This window comes from Grammomys surdaster, unplaced genomic scaffold (assembly GCF_004785775.1).
Source record: "Grammomys surdaster isolate TR1022 unplaced genomic scaffold, NIH_TR_1.0 126391, whole genome shotgun sequence".
Classification (NCBI taxonomy): domain Eukaryota; kingdom Metazoa; phylum Chordata; class Mammalia; order Rodentia; family Muridae; genus Grammomys; species Grammomys surdaster.
The window spans coordinates 18,796,100-18,818,572 of NW_021621185.1; the positions used below are offsets into that span (position 1 = coordinate 18,796,100).

Below are 22,473 nucleotides of genomic sequence, written 5' to 3' on the forward strand. Positions count from 1 at the left end.
GTGCCTCCTGTTGAAATTAAAGAAGTAAGCTCCCAGCGGCTCTTCCAGCCACCTGCTGCCTGCTACCCCTCTCTGCCATCATGGTGACTGTTGCTCAGGAGCCATGAACCAAAAACCCCTTTCTTCTGTAAGTTGCCTTGGTCATCATATTTTTACTACAGCAGTAGAAAAATAACTAAAATTAATCTGTTATTTTTGGTAAGTCAAGAAATATATAAAAATAGATTAATTACTTTGCATACTTAATAGTAGCTTAGACTTGGAAGAAAACCAAGGTCAAAACTAAAAGTCTAGAGCAAGGTTCTTTAGGGAGGGAGGTAAATATAGAAGAAAGAGGAACATGAGTAAAATAACAGTAAGAATGTCTGGCTTTTCTTTCTGCCACCGCCATGCCATCCAGTCTGAGGAAGACCCGGAGCCACATGAGCCACGGCCAGGGCCGCATCGTTAAGCCCCGCAAGCACCCAGGAGGCCGCGGAAATGCTGGAGGCATGCACCACCACAGGATCAACTTTGACAAATATCATCCAAGTTACTTCGGGAAAGTTGGTATGAGGCATTACCACTTGAAGAGGAACCAGAGCTTCTGCCCAACTGTCAACCTGGATAAATTATGGACGTTGGTTAGCGAGCAGATGCGGGTCAATGCAGCCAAAACCAAGACTGGAGCTTCTCTCGTCATTGCTGCTGTGCTATCTGGCTACTACAAAGTTCTGGGCAAGGGAAAGCTCCCTAAGCAACCTGTTATCGTGAAGGCCAAATTCTTCAGCAAAAGAGCTGAAGAGAAGATTAAGGGTGTTGGAGGTGCCTGTGTTCTGGTGCCTTAAGAGCCACTCCAGGGGTTAATTGAATGTTAACATTTTCCATGTGGTCTGAGTAGGTTCTTTGCATCCTTCCTCGTCGGCATGTTGGGAATCCGCCTAACACTCTAGGAAGATGTGAGGCAATAAATGTAGCCCACAGTTGTAAATTCCTGCATCCCTGTGTGTGCTCTATGTAGGGTCTTGATACTCAAAGAATTGATGAGTGGCATTACTTTAAGCCCAAAGAGAAGAAACCTGGTCTCAAAAACTCCTGAGGACCAGAAGTGAGATGGGTTTTCTTGAAAATCTAAAGTTCTGAGAAAAACCTTGCCATTCAGATTGCTAACAGTTGCCAGGCTTTGTAAGCTCACCATATAATGAACAGGTAGCTCAGGACTGGGCTACTGAGTACTGGAGAGATTAGTAGGGAAAGCTTATGGGGAAGAGGTGCTCCATCCGTTCTTGACATTGAGGTGTGTTCCTAGGGAGCATGCCTTCCTATTAAATTGTTAGAGGGCTAATGGCATCAGGACATGAGTACAACTGGGAATACTTTAGAACCAGAGCTGTGGTCTTGAACTACTGGAAAAGTGAAACTTTATGTTAAGAGTATCTTAGAGTAAATAAAACCAAGAACCTGACTGCCTACATCTTTAAATCTGGAACATTAAACCAACAAAGTTAACTCTTGAGTTTTTAGGGAGATGGTGCATATATACTTAGTACTGAAGCTGCTGCTTTAGTAGCCAAATGCATATTGAGGCAATATATGTTGAGAAGGGTCACTTAACAGGGAAAAGGCTGTCAGAAGTCTATCAGTGATGAACATTGGTACGTGGAAAAACACTTTAAGATGTTTTGGAAGATAAAAGACTTCTGACTCTAGAGATACTGATCTGTATAATCACCCCTAGTACAGTGGGGTTCAGATGTATATGTTATGAGGTAGAGGGTGATGGATATGTATGTGGCAGTCAGGACTAGGATTTGTAACATTTGTATGTAACCATATTCATAATCTATATAAAGGTTCCTAAAGTACATGTTTTTATAACAAAAAAAAAAAAACAGTAAGAATGTCTGAAAAGGTCATAAGGTCATCATACTATTAAAGTTTTCCCCTAAAACATAACATGCATAAGTCTGTGCATAAATATACATACAAAGTTTAAATAAATTTTTCTCATTAAAGCTAACAATGCTTCCTCCAAGAGTCAAAGATCTCCTAACAAAAACCCCAAAGGAGGGCATGAGAAGCTCTCTTTTTGAGTTGTTGGTTAATGCTTTTCAAGATACTCCCCAAAACATATAACCTATTGCTATTGCCCTTGGTTGGCCCCCCAAAGGTAGAGGGTAAGTCCCTGTAGCTGAAGACACCATATACTTCAGACTTAACACCCAGAAGCTGAGCTGGAACTGACCTGAAAGCTAGTTCCCTGAGGACAGGCTTTTATGGTACTAGAAGGCATCATGCAAGCTTCCGGGAGAGGAAAGCAATCAGTCTTGCTCAGATATGATGCCTGTGAACTATAACACTTACCAACATTCTATCATAACATTAAAAAAGTAAAATCACCACCAAGAACACTACCCTCCCTGGAACCAACTGGTTGTCTTGACTCTTACTGGTATCTTCCTCCACCTCCAGACATGATATTTTCCAAGCCTCACACTCCCACGCCTGAACAGCAGTAAGAGCTTGTAATCAGCAACTACAATTATCCAGGTGACAATATAACTACATTCACAGCACCAGAAGAAAGAGGAGCAGGGACAGAGCTGCCAGTCTAAAAGACAAGGACAATTACTTGTGCCCTACTGTGGTGGTAGGGACTCTGTGACACAAAACAAGCCCTAGTGCATTTTGCCTTGATTGACTGGAAACTTAGATGGGAAAACGTTCCTCTGGGTTACAAAGTGAAATAAACCACATCATGAGTTGCTAGAGTTTCCTTTCTGTTAAAATTTAATAAAAATGGACCATCAAGTTAAAAAACTTACACATCTACACACATACACACACACACACACACACACACAGAAGTGAAGGAGGAGAGAGGGAAGGGGAAGGAAGATGGGGGAGGGGAGAGAGGGGGAAAGAGAGACAAGAGAAAAGGGACAGAGAGGGGGGAGAGGAAGCGCAAGAGAGAGAGAGCATGCATTGTTTTTTTTAGGTTGTGGGTATGTTTAGCGACACTTAAGTGGCAGAGGACCATGCCTTCATAGGACATTAGAGAAAGCTGAAATCAACAAGTATAGCTCTTGAATAGGATTCTAGTATTTCTCTATCATAATAACTCTCTTCCTTCTCAAAGTTGTAAGGGTAGAGTTCTACAAATGAGTGTATGGTGCTGGAGACTTGGTTCAGCTTTTATAAGTAATTGTATCCTTCGTGGATTGTTCCACTAGTCAAATCTTGGTCGGATTAATATTGAGGATCTACCACAATGCCTTGCTGTATGCTGAACCCCACTGTGTTATCCAGAGGACCTGGGTTTAATTCCCAGTGCCCACATGGTGGCTGCCAACCACCATAGACACCACCAGGGACACTGAACCCCTCTTCTGACATTTGTAGACACCAAGCACACTTGTGCTGCACACATATATAGACAGACAAAACACTCATACACAGAAAATCATAAAATAAATCTAAAAGAAAAGTTCAAAAGACAAATGTACATTTTTGTTGCTAAAAAGTTCTTGCTGTGTTCTGGATTAAGCTTGGGGGACAGACGTGGTGGTGCCGAGACCTCCTGGTACTTCTAAGCCAGCAGCCATTTGTTACTTTGCTCTTCAATCTGAAGGTTCAGATACAGTAGGAACTTCTTTTTGGTTTCATGCACAGGACCACTCGTGGGTATATTTGGTTTCTTATAGGTATGGCTTTGGCCAAGATAACCAGCATCATGGATGTTAAAGAACCACACTGGGTAGCTTCTGTTGTACCTATAGTAAAAACAATAGCTAGAGCTCTGTGGGATGTTGAATCTGACATCTTCATTGTTTCATGCAATAAATGTTCCCATTTTGTCACTTTAAAAGAGAAAAATGAAAGAAAATGTCTTTCCTTCCCAGCAGCCATTGTCACTTATACATCTTGAGGCGGGTGCAGGGCCTTACTCCAGCATACTGCCTCCTGTTCCTCCATCCTCTCCATGAGAGAATGTTTTGTGATGGTCTCACGCTACGGTGACTTCAAGATAGTAATGGCCATATTGTGGCTAGAGAACAGAGTTCCACCAAGTTGACAAGCCCTGTCCTGGCTCTCCCTAGTTCAAATAACCTCTAGTTACAATAGTACATGACCTTGCCCTGTGTGTGACCCTGTATATAAATTTCACCTCCTAGGAATGATAGTCACTGCCTAAGACTCACCTAACCCCAATATGACTTCATTATCAATAGTTATATCTGCAGATGCTCTATTTCCAAATAAGGTTAAGTTCTAGTTCCAGAAAAAATTAGATGAGGGTAGTGGCAACTTAGCTCCCTCAGAAGGTGAACAGCACTCTATTTTATAGAGACCATTATAATTTATATTATTATTATCATTATCAATATTATTATCAATATTTTCAAGGAAGCAAACAGGACAGTCACTTGCCTCCTTTTTCCAATGAGAGCTTTGGAAGAGAAGACACTAGACTCTACAGAGTGAGCTAAGAAATCACATGACACTTCCAGAGAGGAGACTAGAAGGGAACAGGAACACCTGGCTGCTTGCCACTCCCCTCCCTGTGGGACTGGGCTTGGATTTTCCCCTGCACTCACAGCATGGAGATCTAAATGTTCCTATTGTCCCAAGGCCCATCTGAATTCCATTTGGAATTCTATCCAGAGCAACACGACACCAGATCAGGCAAAGGAGCTGTATTTGTACCCCATTTTGCTTTGCAGTGACGGCACAAATCATTGATGCAGGTATGACTCAAACTGCTGAGTAATCAGACTGCTTCTGCTCAAAGGATAAGAACAAGGACTCTCGCAGGGTACCGGCAGCCAAGAACTTGACGTTAGAGGCTATTATAGTAAGGGAATTTGTTCTCACCTGACTACTATTGATGGCTCCTACTGGATGGAAGCAAAGGAGAAAATTGTAAAAGTACCTTTGCTTTGTCTCCTTGCCAAATCTTCAGATCATCACTAAAGAACTTGAGAAGCTTTAAGAATCCTTTAAAATAAAATAATATCATTCTGTCCTGGTCACAGTGGCAGACAGGAGGACAGAAAGTTACTTTGGAGATAAAACCAGCATATCAATGGCACTTTCGGAGGCACCGTTAGACTTACATTCAGTTGTCAGAAAGAAATAAAGCTTGAGTTTCATTTGCAGAAGTTAATTTTCTGTATTTTGTATTTTCTAGCAGGATCTGGCCACCTGGAGAGTCTGAGTGATAATTCCTGCCAAGATCTGCTGTCCTTGGGTAACAGTCATCTTCACCACAAGACTCTAAATAATACTTTAAGTAAGGATTTAGTAAGGTTAGCTCTAAAGTCTAGATAATGGTTCTACATCTATGACTTATGCCTAAGGGTAAGGTAGTAGACAGGAACCATGGCTTCCTTGGGAGGGTAACATAAGGTTATGTCATTACGTCCTGCAGATAGATGTGTTACTTACTGCAATGTGAAACTCCGTTTACTGCTCACTCTGTACAGATCAGCTCTGTACCTGGCATTCTGAGCAGTGGGCCCATCCTCACAATTCTGACACATACACTAACATGAGAAGTTCTAGTACACTAGAGGTGCTGGGCTGTGTCAGAGGATCAGTCACTCTCAGCCTGTTTTTCAGCATTGTGACCTTTCCAACCATTGATTCCAAGTGATCCAGATCAGAAATACCTCAAAAGTTTCAGTCAGTGAGCTAGGATTTCCAAAGACCTATTGTTGGACAACGAAATCCCCTAGCCAACAGAAATGGTATTTGAACACACCGGATGTTAATCACCTGAACACATGGGACACTGTGAAAGCATAATCAAGTTATATCTATTAAGCATCCACCCTAAGATAGAAGCATGGGTTTGCTTGGGTTGTAATGCCTAGTCACAGTTTAAACATATGCACGCTTTAGTTCTTCACCCCAAGGTATCATGAGCATACTATTCATAACAGTGTATCAAGTCATGACTTTTATTTCTTTTTATCTAAATGGAAGACAAACAATAGAAAGTTGAGTTCTAAGCAAAAACAAATTTCAAAACAGAATTTTAAAAACAAAGTCAGTAATCTCACTATTAGACTATTACTTAATAAATTGTATATATTTATTTTAAATATTATATAATGATTATATAAATTGTATAATGTTTATATAACATGAACGATGTATGTAGACAATTCCACGGAAGAGCAGATTAGGGGGTCAGTATTTAAGTTGAGGTCTAAAGGAAAAACTAAGTCATTATTTCCTGAATTCTGAAAAACATAGAGGGTCACAGGACTGTATTAACCATGGACCATGAGAACAAGGGCCTCGGGCTCTGCATTATTGGAATTTCCCAAATACATGGAAACCATTAACTGAAATGTCCAAGCTGAAATGCTAACTGAATTAATGAGGTAAAGCTACAGATAAACACAGGGGGTATCGAGAGTCTGTAGTGGAGCAGAAAGAAGGGGGCCTTGGAAAGAAGTGTGGCTCTGCCTCATTTTGAGATTAGCTGTAAATGACTTTGCTACTAACAAAGCTATAAAGAATAAATGATAAGATCAATAAAGTGTGATATAACTTTGTGATGCTTCAAACTCCTACATATAATATTCAAGATCCTATTACCAATTCTTTGTGTAATCTTGGACAGCTGATCCAGGTCAATCTGCATGAACTTCGTATGTGCTAATGAAGGATTAGACGGTGGCCAAGGCCCTGTGAGCCCTAGAGGCCCAGTATTCCATGTTCTTTTTCTTTTTTTTATTTAAAAACATTTGAGACATTTTACATGAGCATTATATTTAGGTCATTTCCACTTCCTCCATCTCGGCCCTCAAAGTTTTTTCATGCCCCCTCACTCTCTTTTAAAGTCATGGGTAGGCATATATTTTTCACAACCTATTTTAATAAGAGTTCAACCTCCCCTCTAGCCCACCACCGACCAGAGGTAGTGGAAAAGAAAGCTTATTAGGCTACAGGGGAAGTGGGCCTGTTTAGAAATAGTTCTTTGGGGCGATTCCAGTCTTCATTGTTCTCAGTCCAGTCCATAGCAAACACCAAACGTTAATCAGCAGCTGTGGATCAGTCCACTCAGCAGACATCACATACGAATCAACAAGGGCACTTCAGTCCAGAAAAAAGGGCTTGCCAATTGCTCCCAGTTCCAGAAAGTGACTAGAAGCCACAGGAGTCTCACAAGAAGTTTTTTGGTGAGTATCTCTCTATGAAGTCAGCACAAGCGAAGCTCAGGAACACAATGTAAGGCGAACCAGTACACCCATGTCATCAGCAAAGACTAGAGAGGCAGAGCAAAGCAAACCAATGCTCAAGCCCCTACTGTCTGCAGGGTCATATTTATATTCTTTCTAAACATGCATCCTTCCTTTCCCACATTTGCTACCGCGAAACATTCTTTCACCTGTCTGCCCCAGCAAAACATCATTATCATCTGAGTCACCAAAGAAACCAGAAATTTCCACTTTAGTCATGACCCTTTATTCTTTAATTATTGTGTTTTACACACACACACACACACACAGAGAGAGAGAGAGAGAGAGAGAGAGAGAGAGAGAGAGAGAGAGAGAGTATTTAATGTTGTACATATGTACATATAGGGCTGTCCACTTGAGATTGGATAATTTATCAGAGGATCATCCCTACAGAAAAGTGATTCTCCATCTCTCAGCATCCATGAATTCCTTTTGCTCTTCATCTAGGGTTGGGACCTTGTGAAATTTCCCGCATCTACTTTGGCATATTGACTGCTGTTTTTCTTTTCTGATCTTGTTTAGGTAGCCATATTGTTGAGATTTCACTGGTATAATTCCCCAGCCCTCCATTATGACATCTGGAAGTCTTGGCAGGAGTCCTGGCCCCTTGGTCTTACAATCTTTCTATCCCATCTTTCACAATATTCTGTGAGTCTTAACTTTAGCGTTGCGTTGTAGGGTTGAAACAAGGATGTACCAGTTAAGGCTGGACACTCCACCATGAGTTGTTCTCTGCATTATGACCAGATGTAGATCTTTGTACCAGTTTTCATCTGATACAAAAAGAAGTTTCTTTGACGAATAATGAGAGCTGCATTTATATGCAAATGTAAGAATAAGTATTTAGAATGCAGTTAAAAATTATATTGGTTTAGGAAAATGACAGTTATAGGTTCTCCTCTATAGTCCATAACTTCTCAAGCTATGAGTAGTCAGTTAGCTTTACAGTACCTATTGAGTGGGCCTTAAATCTAATTAGATGGCTATTTGGTTACTTCCAAGATATGAATGTTGCTTTCATACTGTTGGAGATATCTTTCCAGGATAGTCACTGTTGTGATTCGTGGACTTTACAGACAGGACTATAAATTGTTTTCCTCCACTGGCAGCTTCCTTATCCCCTTCAGATATAAGAGCTAGCCCTCAGGTAGGAGGTTTCCAGGTTAATTTCTGTTTGAGTTCTCCAAACCCCATGTCCAATGTATGTGAGTCATATCTTCAAGTTCTGAGAGGCAACCCAGGCTAACAGCAATATCCTATACTGTTTTGGGAATCCCTAGGACTCCCTTACCAGCAATCAAGGATTTTTAATGCTGGGTACTAGAGGTTTTGTCAGGACGTCTATGGCTTTTGAGGCAGCGTTATCCCCTCAATAATCTAATACCATCTAAACCATATGTTTTTTTCTCAAACATCCTTAATGATATGTTTTTCCTCCATCTTCCCACTCCCTTGGTAGTTACCTCCCTCCCCAGTTAAAGCCCCACTTTTTCTTCCTCATTCAAAGGACCTTTGTCCAATCTCCCTCTGTATAGCTCCTTCCCAATTGCCACCCCCTAAGCTCCCGCTCAACTACCCTGACTTTATCAGCTTCATCTTGGAACAGGAGAACAATTGTGGAGATTGGAATTAGAAAAATAAACATGAGATTTAAATCCAAATTCTGTTTCTCAAAAGCTGCTTAATTTAAAGGAAGTGCTACATTAATTGAACTCAGAATTTTTAACTTCAAAGTGACAAGAGCAAGAAGCAGTCCACACTGTGCTCTAGAACACAGCTCTAATTCGTACAAAGTACCTACTCAGCTCAGTGCCTGGTGCTTGGTGCCTGGTTGCTGAAGCCCTGGACTACTCTGTGCCAGTGCCCCAGTCTGATTTTCTGCACATCTTTTAAACCCTGGGTAAATATTCCCTTTCTACCACACAAACACAGCGATCTTGTAAACAGTTAACTTTCTTTTTATTTGCCAGAATGAATTTCTAACAGATAATGAGCTAGTTTGAGATCAAAGAGAAAGGTTGCACAGTTCTGCACACAGAATCATGGCTTTGCTGTGGCAGCAACAGACCACACAGAAAACAGATTTCACAGTTTGAAAACCATCAGAGGCGAGTCAGAGCATTACAGTTCTGGGGAAATCTCAAGTCCAAAGAACAAGAAGAAAATGGAAATGAAACCTGTGTCAAACGGAAAAATTGAAGAGTCCATGTCACATGGACAGAAGCACAAAAGGTGAAGGTGGGAGAGATGACCAGCTCCTCCAGACAGACAGAGAGACTGCTACCCCTTACCACAGAGTCTTCCATACTACCCCAGAAACCCCAGTCCCCTTCATCCATGGCTCTAACATTCCCTGTGCCTACCAACTTGTTCAGTGGAAGATATGAATTTCTAATCTAAGAGCAAGTTGTTAAAAACTGGTATGGTGGTACATTCCTGCTATGCCAAGAGTGGGAGGCCATTATTGGTTAAGGACAGGGGAGAACATCATCAGAATTGTTCATAATTTTAAATATTTGTACTAATTACATGACTGGTAGGACTCCATGTCAGACACGATTTTGGGAAATCTCCAAGTCTTGTAAATGAACTATCAGTTCTAGCATGTATATAAATATACATACATATGTATATATACAACAAGAATGAAATTATTCTTTTAAAAATTATATATTTACATATACATATATGCTTATATATACATAATGTCTTAGTATATATACATATATATGCATATATAATTTTTAAAGAATAATTTTTTATTAAATTTGAAAACTTTAAACTTTTTTAAAAGTAATTTTGTGCATGTGTGTTGTTTGCATGCATGCAAATGTGTGTGTACAGGTACATGTGTATGCTTATGAAGGTTAGTGATCAGTGTTGGATTTCTTCCTCATTTTACTGTCCCCGTTATTTTTGGAGACAAGGTCTTTTAAAGATCTCCCATCTCACTGATTCAGATACTTGCCAGCTAGCCAACCCCTGGGATCCATCCGCCTCCTTTCCACAAGCTCTGAAATTGCTGACACAGGCTGTTCTTTTTGGCTTTTACTGGAGTGCTGGAGATCCAAACTCAGGTACTCACACTTGTGTAGCAAGCACTTTACCCAGTGAGCTGTTGTGAGCTGTCTTCCCAGGCCTCTTACCACTTCTCTGTTTGTCTCTCTTTGATGGGATGTGTTAAGTTCCACTGAAGTCAAAGATTTAATTCTTAAGGACTGTCACACATTTTAAAATTTGAATGTACTAAGTCATATTTCTAGTTAAACTGATAGTTCTTCCACTTTGTGATCAAGTGAATTATGTTTTCCAAAGAGTCAAGTAAAATATTACTCTGATATTCCTTCCTTATTCACTGTTTCACTGGGGTTAATTACCTTTAGGCTTTTCCATTTGATTTGGGTGTCTGTGCTTCCATTACCTGTGAACAGCTCTGTCAAGTGCTTTTCACTTCAATTTCCCACATGGTCAAAGCTGTCAGATAATCTATCGGTTTGATTTCTCTCCTGGAGCCTTCCTGCAAAATCCTTGACCTGGTGAGCAGGCTGCTCCACAGGCTCCATAGGCTGCCTATGCTGCTGGTATTCAGGGAACACCTCACTATAATAGCTAAGGGAATTTCCTCTATGGTTTATCTTCATCAGTAGGTAGAAAAACTAGCCCCAATATTGCTAGATGATCAACCTGTAGACCAGTCCCTCCTTAAACTTAAGAAATGAGCTTAGTTACAAAATTTTAAAGAACTTAGAACATCAATTTGTAGCTTCCAGAGTCTCTTACAATATTTGGAATCTTTCTAGTTCTTAATACTTTGAATGTCATTGGTTTCAAATCTCTGAAATAATTCAGCCTCTTTCCTATCTTAAGAGTATCTTAATTGTCTTAGATGTTCCACAGACCCTTCCAGCCTTCGAGAGGATCTCTCAGTTCCAGGAAACTTGACAATGTTTTTCCATTTCCTTTTCACTGTTCTCTGGTAATGGAACTCTGTGAATTTAATACTGAACTTTCTAAACTCAACATTTAATTTGCTTGTTTTTTTTATCAGTGTTAGGAATGTTGTATCTTTTGTTCTTTCTGAAAATGTCATCTTTATCTTCCAGTCCCTCGCCTGAAGTTTAAACTCTTTATTTTTGTATCTTTAAGTTCTAGACAGTCTCTTCTTGTTCTCCATTTTTCCTTCTTTCCTTTACTTTTGGTTTTTTTTCCAGTATCTTATTCCTCCCCTTCCCCAGATTCTGTAGCTCTGGTTGTCCTAGAACTCACTATATGGCCTCAAACTCACAGGTTTCTCTCTACCTCCAACTGCTGGGATTATGCCTGACTGCATCTTGCTCTTGTTGCACATGTATATCATTTTTGGTCTTTCTGGAGTTACCAACAACTATATTTTTAATAGTTTCTTTTGCATTTACACTGTCCCTCTTTCTAGTTTGTTAATCATGACATTAGGGTTCATTTAGGAGGTATCTTCAAATATTGTCTGTTAACAGTAAATACCAGGGATTAAAATGCCAATAAGATACTCTGTATGAATAATCCAGCTATGCCAGTAGGAGACACCATAGTCAGTTTCTGTGGTCAACTTGATACACTTGAGAAGAAGGAGAATCAAATGGGGAATTACATTCAACAAATTGGCCTGTGGGCATGGCTATGGGGCATTTTCTTGATTGATAATTAATGTAGGTGGGCCCTGTCCACTGTGGACAATACCATCCAAGGCATGTGGGCTTGCTCTGTTTAAGAAAGTAGCTGAGTAAGCTGGAGGAAGGACACCACTAAGTAGACTTCTTACATAGCTTCTGCTTTAAGCTCCTTCCTTGATCTCTTGTCTTGGCTTCTCCTGATGACATACTCTTAACCTGCAAGATGAAATAAACTCTTTTTCTCCCAGAGTTGCTCTTGGTCATGATATTTGTCACAGCAACAGAGAACAAACTAAGACAGATCATCCTTAGTATTCCTTTTAAAGGTCTATGTTTTTCTTGAGAGGAATATCCAAAAGTCATTATCTGTGGGTGTATGCCTTTTGTTTGTGAGTTGGTAATTTGCATCTTTAGCTACCATCACACCTTGTAATTATAGATGGTAATTGTGCTTCTCCATTTTGCTTTGCCTCGGGGGTGCTGGAACTCCTCTTTGGGAGGCAAAATGCAGGGGCTCTAGGCTACGTTCTTTTGTCCCGATTGGGGTGTTTTTCCAGGACAGGAACCTGGTCTGGAGCAGATTCAAACACCTATGTTCTCAATTATGAGAATTGCTGGAGTTCCTTAATCTGAGCAACCTCCCCAGTTTTTCTGTCTGATGACACGGGTCCACTTGTCCCACAGGATACTCACTGTGTGGAGAGTCAGTCAAAGGGTCTCACTATGTGCAGGTGCCCACACGGCACTGTGCTGGGGCATGGACTATGACTATGACTGCAGGGTCCTGCCTGGTGTCTAGAAGACACTTGCTTAAAATCTGACTTTAAATTTAGCAGCTTTGTTATTTCACAGGAAGTGGAAAGAAGATGATTAAAGGTGGGAAATAGCAGTACCCATCTCCTGGGGCTGTTACAAGGGTAAAATCAAGTACTGTAAGGGAAATACTTAGAAGAAGACTGGCAACTCTGTCAGAAAAGCAAGTTCAATCAGCTTTAACAAAGGCAGCAGCTGCTGGGCGGTGGTGGCACATGCCTTTAATCCCAGCACTTGGGAGGCAGAAGCAGGTGGATTTCTGAGTTCGAGGCCAGCCTGGTCTACAGAGTGAGTTCCAGGACAGCCAGGGCTACACAGAGAAACCCTGTCTCGAAAAACAAACAAACAAACAAAAAACAAAAACAAAAACATAAAAACAAAGGCAGCAGTAACATGATAGATGATAGATAGATAGATAGATAGATAGACAGACAAACAGATAGGATAAGTTTTATATCTATATCTACACACACACACACACACACACACACTTATATATGAATGATAAGAAGACAGAGTGATTTAGTCGGATAGGAAGGGATGCTGACCGTGTGGGTCTTGAGGCTGCACATGTGCATTAAGGATCGAGTGTGATTGCACGGTTGTTTGAAATGCTTTGGCCTGGAGAAAAGGCTCTTGGCACAGCCACTTACCCTTACTATTGTCCCTATGTCCTTGTCATTGCTGTAAGAACTGCTACTGAGGTAGCAGAGTATTATAGGGGATGACTGCTTGCATTCACGGTGTATTGCCTAATTATCTCTAGAAAGACAAGAACAAACATCCATTCACCCCAGATAGGATACCAAATCAAACTTGGTGAATTCAAGTGGGTTTATTGGGTTCACCTCAAGGAACTTACAGGACCCTGGATAATGCATGAGCACCTGAGTGCATGAGTGTGTGAGTGTGTGTGTGTGTGTTTACCAGTTAACATATGTTTACCAATTAACATAAATGTAAATATTTGATAAAGATTTAAACACTAGTGTCTGGTTCCTTCTGGCATAAAGAACCACTCACCAGACTAGTCGGGACATTAGGGGAGTGGCAGTCTGGTGATCACAGATTCTAGATGAATTCTGATTTTCCTAACAGTTCCTTAAGCTTGAAGTATCAAAGAGTCTTTTGATACTTTCTCCTCTCTGTCTACAGAATAAGGATATCTCATCTGCTACCCAGACTGCTCAGCTTCTGTGCTTCCCTTAATATTTATAATCAAAGTAAAATACAATTTACTTCAATGATGGACTATGGTGTGGAAGTGTAAGTCAGATAAGCCCTTTTCAGGTTGTTGTTGGTCATGGTGCTTCATCACAAGGGCAACCCTAAGACAGCCCGTTAGGATGCTTTGGGAGACAGATTTCATTACAAAGAAAGAAAGAAAAACAGTCAGTGAGGATCCGTGGGACCGTGAAAGGCAGCCTGGTTTCTGGTTGAGCTAGGTTTGAAATCCCAGTGACCCCACAGGGTCTCCTGCAAGGAGACTCCAGGCTCCTGACACAAGGCCTCCATAGATTTGTGTGTTTCAGTCACGTAAGGGCAACACCCCTACTAGCCCCTCCACGGGTACAAAACTTGACTACAAGTCACATAGCCTCAAAACAGCTCTCCATATTAATGAGGTACCTAAAGGCCAGAAGCGCTTAGCCAATTAAGCTTTCCTTCCCAGACCCTCCTCCCTGCAAAAGATATTTAACCTCAGGCCTGCCCTGAAAAATGGGTGTACGGTTTCTCATCTACTTTCCTCCAATGACAATAAAAGCCTTAAAACCATGGACTGTTACTCTTTCATCGGGATCCCCCATGGGGAACAATGAAGAAGGCCTTCCTTACCTACAGACTGCCGTCTAATCTCCCGCAGAAGAACTCTCTGTGTTCCCAGCCACTGCGACCACCAACCCAAGCAAGCCGCCCATGACCAAGCCAAGGCAACCACTGCGACAAGCTAAGGACTCTCCCCACAGCCTTGGGCCAGTCCAACCCGTGGGCCCCCACTTCGTTCTCAGTTCTTCTCACCTGGATGCCCAAAAGCCTGGAAATCAGACGGTCCTGGCCGCCCTGCAGGCCCAGGGACCTCCAAGCCAGCTTCAGCAGTCCCCAGGACCTCAGACTGAGCTCGCCCACCCCAGGAGCGGTGTCCCGCAGCTTCTCATAGCGGGACACCTGCCCAACACTGGTGTTGGGTGAAATACAATCAAACTCCTGTGTCTCGCCTCCCCAAGCTGAGCGGCCCTAGCCTCGCTGTAGGGCAGACACGGACCTGCACCTTAACCCAACAAAGATCCACTGAATCTACTGGATTATTTCAGTGTCATCAAGCAGTGGGAAAGGCAATAGGCATTCAAGCCCAGCACACATGGTGAGCATTTGGCCCACCTAACCTAGCTTGTAGAGTTTTATTTTATAAAGATAGATTTATCTAAACAAAGCATGGGAAAATACTAACATATGTCAAACCTGGGTGATGATAACAAAGGTTTGAATTAGTGCATATTTCTTACTTATATTTGAGGAGCTTTATAATGGAAAACATTTTAACTTAAACTTTAAAATCTGACTGTGCACAGCATCTGGTACAAAAGACTTCATGCTGGTTTGTATAAAGAAATCAAATTCCAGGCTCTAATCATTATGAGCAGGTTGTTTTGTTTTCAAATTAGCATATTTATTTTTAAGCAACACATGTAAAAATAAAGTTAAACATATTAATGGGATCCTGTGTGATTTTTGATGTAAGTACATATTGTATAATGATTGGATCGAGTTAAACATGTTTAGCATATTTTGCATATCATAATATCTTAATTAGTAAAAATATTTATCTTTTATTTATGATAAAAACCTTTGAGAATCATTTTTCAGCTTTTTGAATTTTACAGTACATTATTGTTCCCCACAATCACCCTATTGTACAAGAGCACACCAGGATTTCTTGATTTTATCTGTGTATCGACAGCCCCATTACCTACATGAAAATCCATTGAAACATTAAAGGCATTTATAAGTCAAGAGATACAGATCAGTTGTCACCATGTGAGCCCTCCTCGTGTGTTAGGCATCTATTATCTCTGGCTGCTGCCTATTTAGTTCAGGGGACATGTCACCCAGTCGTTCATCAACTGCTCTCCCACGTGCCTTCAGAAAGGGCCAGTTCTACATTTATTGAGGACCATACCCTAAATATTCTCCCACCCTAAATTTTCATTCATTATGCTTTATCCCATGTCTTCTTTGGGAAAACCTTTGCTACAAATTATGTGTCTGTCTTGGATTTTCAGGACTTTTCTACTTGATGCTAAAATTCTACAGTTCTTGAACAAGCCTTCTGCCTATTCCTACGCTCATTGCCCAGAGGTAGCTGCCTATCCTCCATAACTACCCACCCATCACTCCATGTTCTTGTCCTTCTCAATTGGTTAGAGAACAAAAGAAAGTCTTGCCAGCTACTTTCCCCTCCTCTTTCCTGAGACCTCACCCCCAATTATCCTGGACTCTTGGGAACTCCCAGAGACTGAAGCACCAGTCAACAAACATATACAGACTGGACCTAGGCCATCCACATATTTAGCAGATGTGCAGCTTGTTCTTCATGTGGGTTCCCCAACAACTGGAGATGGGGTTTACCTTGACACTGTTGCCTGCTTGTGAATGCTGTTCACCTAACAGGGCCTTGTCTGGCCTCCGTGGAAGAGGATGTACCTAGTCCTGCAGTGATTTGAAGACCAAGATAAGTTGGAAAGCAGAGGGGACTTCTCCCTTCTCTAGAATGTTTTGTCATAGCTACACTTTGGAGCAATAAGCTCTCAGATATGCATATATATATGCATATATATGGCCTAGGTTCAGTCTATATATGTTCTTTGATTAGTGAGATATATATATATATGGTGAATAAATATACATTTTCTCACATTTTCACTCATAAATGCATTAAAAAACACTCAAATTATCTTTTATCCTGTTGTTACTTTGATTTTGTTGCCTTGAATTTCATGCATTGTTTAGCCCCTTCTAGTTACAATATTTTCTTTTAAGACGATCAGTCGTGCTGGGAAGATTCCGTATATAGTCTGTGCCATAGAATAGAGTTCATTGCTATCTAGTTCTCTGCAGTGTATTTTGTCCATCCATTAGGTGAGTTTGCAATGCAGTCAACATACATGCTTACATACATCAACCCAGTTTTGCACTGTAGAATAAACAAGTCCCTCAACACTACCTATGGATCGTCTGAGAAAGAATTGACATTCTTTTGATGGACAGGAACAGCTCTAGTCATTGACATAAAGATGTTGCTTCTGTGGGATGTTATTCAGCCATGTAAAAACAAAGCACATTGTTTGCTATGAGTTAGAATAGTCTCTAATTATGCTCAGTTTGATATCAATGGCATAAAACCAATCATGGTGCAATCAAGCAAGACAGCAGTGTTTGCAGGTTCCACTTGTTTTTCTAAATTACCACATTGCCAAAGGCTGAGAAGTTCCTAGTATTACTGGAAGGCCAGTCACAACTCCATTTATCAGGTCCCCTCTGTGTGTCTGAGAAGTTGCTGTTTGTCCCTGGGGAGCATGGTTATCTCAGTGCTCCTTTCCCAGAGATCTTCTGAAGGCTGGGCATTATCTTCCTGGGGCTAAATCCAGAGCCCAATCTGGACCCAGGAAGCCTGGCTCTTTAAAGATGTACTTTCGGCGCAGAACCACCCACATGGAAAGTCCCCAGTCTATTCAGATTTTGCCATTTCTTTCACATAGCTTGATTCCCAGACTGCCTGGAAAATGATATCATTGTGAAAACGCATTTGAACAGAGTGCTCAGGTTTGTTTGTTTGTTTGTTTTTTTCCCTGCTCCATTGCAGTATAGACTTGCATGCACCTGAAAGAATGAGTTCCCTGAAATCTTTTTAAAAAATAGATAATGTGCTTTAAGGATTGAATAAATATGCTATTAAAAATAATAGCTCAACAAAGAACTATAGGCAACTGAGGAAGGCTGGGAGCTGGGGAGGTGATCTTCTCTGGGGAAGAGCACACCAATTAGTTGTCCGGTGCCAACTGATCAGTCCTGAAAACATACATACAATTAACATTATACTGACTGAGCAGGTGATAGTTAGAGTGTGGTGTGTGTGTGTGTGTGTGTGTGTGTGTGTGTGTCAGTGTGAAGAAATCATCACCATTTCGTCTCAACAAAAATGGAGCCACCACTCAGTCTAAAGCCAAACAGAATCTTGAGGCAGACGGGGCACTGGATTATGTGAAAATGCAAGCCCCTCCCCTTTTTTTTAATCTATGTGGATGATGCTTTATCATTTTTTTCCTTTGGCCTTTGTGGACATATTGCATAAGTAAATGTCCCAAAGCCTACCCATCCTCTGAGAGCTAAAACAGACCTCACAATCTTAGCACATTACCCCTGTATTCTGCTCTTGAGTTTGTTTACTTCCTGTTTCACTGAATTTTTTCAATTTCAACTTGTTTGAAGTTATTCTATTGTTCATCTCATTATTTCCATCAGACTTTAACATTAACTTTTTGCTAACCTGTTTGAATAAATGGAAAGGAATTCCATCTTTTCTGTCCTCAATTCTACAATAAATATCAAAGCTTTACCTGTTCTCTGGATGTTTAACAGAAGTGTCCAGCAGCATATACGAACAGTGATTAGTATGTCACAATCTGCATCCTCATATAAATGGTTATCCTTTTTCCTGAGGTATTTGGTGGTAGAGAAGGCCCGCTGATATTCTTCATTACTTTTAACACCATGTATGTGTCTAAAATACCCGGAAGTTAAATTTTTTTTGGTATGCATTTATTTTCTGATCTTGTTTACTTTATTTTGCCAGAACTTTTAAAATAATATCTTAGCTAACATTTTCTTATTATTTTGAGAATTTTATATGTGCACAATATAGTTATATTTCACCCCTTTCAACATGGATAAGCAGTTGTCTCTCTAATATGATATGAAGCTTTTAGGGATACACTCAAGAGTGGTTTAACTGGATCCTGTGGGCAGGAAAGGTAGGATCTAGAAAGAGTAGAGGATGGAAGCAAATATGATCAAAACATCATTCAAACTCACAGAGAACTCATGACAGTTTTTAAAAACACATTGTATACATACACACACATACACACACATACACACACACACACACACACACACACACATATATATATATATATATATATATATATATATATATATATATATATATTATATACACATATACATACATACATATATGAAGATCCAGAAGAAAACTCATTATCATGAGCTGAATCTCCCAGATAAAGCCTGTGCTTTGCCACTCATGCCAGGAGATGCGGGGCAGAGGATGGAGTACTGAGACTGGCTGGAAGGAAGTGCGGGTATGACCCCTGGAGCAGGCCGATGGTACCCAGATGACTTCCGGCTGCCAGTGCCCCGCCCTAAGACTTTGCAACCTCATCTCGAATCCCTGTTTCTTCTCACATCAGCAGGTCCCCCGACCTTCACATTACAACTTTACAGCTTTGGATCAGTGAATGTAGTGAAGAAACGCTGTTCATATAAATCCTAATACATAAACTCTTTAATATTTCAGTGTCTTCCCTTTGTGTAGCGAGTGCTTTCCCTTTGGTAAGCAGCTCGCTTTTAGTCTGGTCCATTACTATTTGATCCAGGGGACGTTTCCCTACAATCCTGTTCCCCTCCAACCTCCTTTTCACACAGGAGGCCAAGTGCAAATTTAAGGTAATAAATCTGTTACTCTCCCCCTTTAGTTGTTAAATGCCCTCCTGAGTCGGGAGGAGTCTGCCTTAACCCTTCCTCTCCTACCTCGTCATTCTCTCAAGTCCTTGCAAATGCCCAGATTTCTTCCTTTAGTCATTTTAATAATCTCTAACTTTCCTTCTAAACTTAATTCCAGCAGGGCTATGAAGCCCTCCTCGCTGCCTGGCCCTTTGTGAATCTCTCTCATGGACATTATCTTTTTTTTATTTTGTACCCTCACTCTTATCCCCCTGCATCGTAATGACACTTTACATCCTCATTGTCCATCTCTGGAAAGCAGAGATTGTGGTATTTGCTTCTATCTGTAGTCCTTTAGCGTGGTGTCTGGCATATATCACACACCACTAAAGTATTCAGAATAAACGACGCCCTGGTCCCCACTCTGAATAGACAAGTGTTCCTAGGACAGGTAAAATGGGAGTTGGGGGAGAGAGGGAATATTTCTCAAGATGAAAATTTGTTGCAAGAGGAGAAAACAAAGAAAGAATAGGATACCTTTGCCATAAACAGGAAGGGGACAGTTCAAATATGTATGATACATTTCTCATGTTTAAGAAACATGCAAAAGCCAAAAATCAGAGCAGATGTACCTTCTATAATCACAAAACTCAGAAAAATGTGCAACTTGACTTTAAGTGTGCATTTTGATGTCAACTCTAACCAAATGTCAAATGATCAAATTAGCAATTCTGTATAATTTGTTTATGCAGCCCAGGAATTTAAGGCATTTTTATGTTCCTCCACCTTTTGGGGAGTTTGTTTGTTTGGGTTTGTGTCTCCCCTACCCCCGACCTCTGAAACAATACATATGCTCATTCATGGTCCTCAAATCTGCCAGAGTCCCTGTTACTCCTTCTACTCCTGTCTAAAATGGGGTACATGGGAGGCTCCTTTTCAGCTAGCCTCGATAATGAGCTTGTGTCAGTTACCTGCCCAGACTCTCGATAGCTCTCCCCTCAACTCAGAAACTGTCTTACTTCTCTTGCTGTCTTGGGAAGTCAGAAACTCTTGCCTTCTCTACTGCTTATGTTATAATTTCTGGACTCTGGGTTTATTTCACATCTTGTTCCAGAAACTCTTCCCCCTCCCAATGCTACCAATGTGACCTCCCAGGTTTCCTATATTAGGCTTCCCTTCCTACCAGCTCCTTTATGTTTTCTCATCCCTAGGCAAACAGCTTTAGCTTCGGCCATTAGTGATGCCGGATAGTCTGCAGAGTTTTAGCCTCGGCCATTAGTAATGCTGGATAGTCTGCAGAGTGAGCGTGAAATTCTACTTCCCTCACATCCCAACTCCAATTTGGAAAAGTCTTACAATTCTTTCTAAGAATAATTTTCTCAATAATAAAATAAGGGACTTGCACTGGGTTCATAGGCTTATTGTGAACTCTTATGTGCTTAATATATTTAATTAACATATTGCAGCCGGGCGGTGGTGGCGCACGCCTTTAATCCCAGCACTTGGGAGGCAGAGGCAGACGGATTTCTGAGTTGGAGGCCAGCCTGGTCTACAGAGTGAGTTCCAAGACAGCCAGGGCTACACAGAGAAACCCTGTCTCGAAAAACAAAAAACAAAACAAAACAAAAAATTTAACATATTGCAATCCCTTAAAGGATTGCTATTATCAAAAAGAAATGCTATTATCAAACTGCCTATGAGTTGGCTGGGAATGGACCCTTTTCTATCACATTCATATGCCCTTGGTGAACAGTTTAAAAATGTTCCTAGAAAAGCCATATTTTTGTGTTATTTCTAAATATGCCACAGAACAAAGATGGGAAGGCATGAAAAAAAATCCTATGATAAATTCTATAAAATATTTCCTTATATTGCTTTTCATGCCTTTCTTAAATGGCAGCATTGTAGGGGCTGGAGAGATGGCCCAATGATTAAGAGCCCTGGCTGCTCTAGTCAAGGACCCCAGTTCCATTTCCAGCACCTGATGCCAGCCATGTGCATAAAATAAAGCATTTTAAAAGACATTTAAGTGTGATATATAGGACATCATACCAAAGTTCTTTTGCATAAAATAATTAGGAACTCAAAGCTACATTGACTGGGGCTAATAACAAGTTGTTTCTTTATATAATGAGTAGAAAGTTGGATATAGTTTAAATGTATATTTGTCATGTATTAGGAAATAAACTTGATATGTGTTAAGGTTCTCTTTGTAAATAAATTGATTCAGTAAAATCAATCCATGGAAAAACATAGTTTAGGATGATGAAAAAGAATGAGAAAGAGTGATATTTAATCTGTTTGGAATGATGTCTGAATATAAAAATGTTGTTCTGTAAACATTTCACTATATAACTATTACCCTTTAAAAATAACTAGGGCATTAATGCCAGAAATGAATCTGAACCACACACATGAGTAAAACTGCAAAATGTTAAGCCACAATGCTGTGCAGGCCCGGCTGAAGCAGAGCAGAAGACACACAAATAAGAAGCCAACGCTATCAATGCAAAACCAGTTAAACATTCTACATCATCCAGCCTTTAATCCCAGCACTTGGGGGCAGAGGCAGGCAAATCTCTGAGTCTGAGTCCAGCCTGGTCTATAGACAGCCAGGGCTAGACAGAGAAACCCTGACTCAAAAAAAAAAACAAAATAAAATAAGTACAATAAAATAAATATTCTACATGAATAATCAGAGTCTTTGCAAACAATAAGATTATTACCATTAGAAAAGTAATTGTGTTTTTTATTTCCTTGTAAATAAAACTTAGTAATTAAAAATTCAAATTTAATACCTTTTAAAATAGAAAACATCATTGGATGTTTAGAGACAGATTTTTATCAAATTTACCTGTAGAGCCAATGTAAATTCAGTTCAGAACTCAAATAGGATTTTCTTACAGATCAGCGGGCTGACTTAATAATTACTTTAAAATGTAAATTTCAGAAAATAATTTTGAAGATTTAAGTTAGAGAGTGAAGAGTATTTGGCTTCAAATTTACTATAAATCTATAGTAATAAGGACAATAAAATT

General features: G+C 40.4%; 1 pseudogene; it reads left to right on the top strand.

The window, feature by feature from the left end:
• The first annotated feature begins 389 nt into the window (after nucleotides 1-389).
• Nucleotides 390-827, top strand: LOC114614475 (annotated as a pseudogene).
• Nucleotides 828-22,473: the final 21,646 nt, after the last annotated feature.